Source organism: Sinocyclocheilus rhinocerous, unplaced genomic scaffold (assembly GCF_001515625.1).
Source record: "Sinocyclocheilus rhinocerous isolate Xijiao unplaced genomic scaffold, SAMN03320098_v1.1 scaffold4019, whole genome shotgun sequence".
NCBI classification, from domain to species: Eukaryota; Metazoa; Chordata; class Actinopteri; order Cypriniformes; family Cyprinidae; genus Sinocyclocheilus; species Sinocyclocheilus rhinocerous.
The window spans coordinates 39,274-41,049 of record NW_015661870.1 but is presented as its reverse complement, the minus strand read 5'-3'; the positions used below and the strand labels follow the sequence as shown (position 1 = coordinate 41,049).

The 1,776-nt window shown below is 37.4% G+C and overlaps 1 protein-coding gene across 2 annotated transcripts in view; it reads right to left on the bottom strand.

Moving 5' to 3' along the window:
• Window positions 1–655, bottom strand: part of LOC107726592 (protein eyes shut homolog) — a 3,661-nt gene extending 3,006 nt beyond the window's left edge. For both annotated transcript variants that reach the window (XR_001638282.1, XM_016536234.1), the window contains exons 1-2: window positions 537–655; window positions 273–445 (exon numbers count right to left, since the gene is read on the bottom strand). The gene's annotated coding sequence lies outside the window, so the exon portion shown is untranslated. The remainder of the gene's footprint in view (window positions 1–272; window positions 446–536) is intronic.
• Between the last annotated feature and the right edge of the window lie 1,121 nt (window positions 656–1,776).

Sequence of the window (1,776 nt, the reverse complement as noted above, 5' to 3'; positions counted from 1 at the left end):
TATATTAATAATTCTAATTATATTATATCTACTAACTGGACAGTATTTTTTTCTACCCACAGTTACTATATGCCTGAAAAGAAACAAAAATATGGCTGTTAATAATAATTAAAAAAAAGTCATTAATCTCCGGTGTTTAGAAAGCAGAATGAGACCATTTGGAAATTTTAACCTATCATTTTATCTTTATTTTCTTTTTTACACTATGTTCGTCCGAACCCTACTGAGGACCCCCAGCGGTTCCCTGGAGGTGAGATTGATTGTGGTCTAACCTTGCTGGCAGAAGAGTCCAGCAGAGCCTAGTGGGCACTGGCATGTGTATCCATCAGGAAGGGGCACACAGGTGGCGCCGCGAGCACAGGAGGGCGGTGGGATGTGCTCAGCATCACAGAACGACACTTTCTCTGAGCAAAGAACACCTTTCCATCCAAACACACACTGACAGCTGGAGGGGAAGGCCAAATACAAATGATTAATAATGTTTGTCAGTCATTCCCGCGCACAAACAGGTGCTCGTTCTGAAGTGAATGTCTTACTGCACAGAGGATCCAGAGTCCACACAGGTGCCTCCGTTCCGGCAGATGACCAAGCTGCACGGATTAACACCACACTGCCCCACATTACGTCCTGACGCTGGCCTGCCCCCTGGCCCTCCTGGAGGATGAAACTTCCCATCTCGTCTCGTCCGGAACAGCAGATCGAAAATGCAGCCTTTAAAGTCAAAGATAGAGAGAAAATCCTGGCATTATTTACTCACCCATTGAATTGGCTCTATCTTTCTCTCTCCTCTCCACCTGTAGCTGGTGTGTGGTGAGCGTACTGGCGCTGTTGTACTGTGGCTGCCGTCACATCATTCAGGTGGATGCTGCACACTGGTGGTGGTTGAGGAGAGACCCCTCCATATGATTGTAAAGCGCTTTGGGTGTACAGCAATACACAATAAAGCGCTATATAAATGCCTCATTCATTCATTCACTCTCATGTTCATGGTAACCAGGGCTGTATAGCAAACAAAAAGCAAAAAAACTAAACAAAACAAAAAACACTAAAACCACTTTGAAAATAGTCATTACTTGTGCATTATTCACTTGTGCATTATTCTGATATAAGCCATATGATAGTATTGTGTGAGGAATAGAGTGAAATATACAGTATCACAAGATTTTTTTAAAAAGAAATTTCTATTTTTATTCAGCAAGAATGCATTAAATTGATAAAAAATGACAGTAAAGACTTCCATAGTTACAAAAAATGTCTTTCAAATAAATGCTGTTCTTTTGAACTTTTCTTTTGAAAGAATTCTGAAAAAATCCATGTTTCCACAAAAATATTAATAACTTTTTTCATCATTGATAATATGTTTCTTGAGCACCAAATCAGCATATTAAAATGATTTCTGAAAGAGCATGTGACACTGAAGACTGAAAATTCAACTTATCAATCACAGGAATAAATGTATTTTTTAAATTAAATATAATAAAATAGAAAATGTATTTTAATCATATTACACAACATTACTGCTTTTACTTCTGATCAAATAAATGAAGGAATAAATGACTATTTAAAATATATTAAAATAGAAAATAACAATTGTAATAATGTTTTACTATATTAGTTTTTACTGTAGTTTTGCTCAAATAAATGCAGATATTTGATCAAATAAACTTTGAAAGAACAGACTTCCTTCCAAAAAAAAAACAAATTACTGACCCCAAACCAAGCTCTTCTAATCACTCTGGAGGCATCCATTGAACATCCCAGCATGCCCCAGATGCC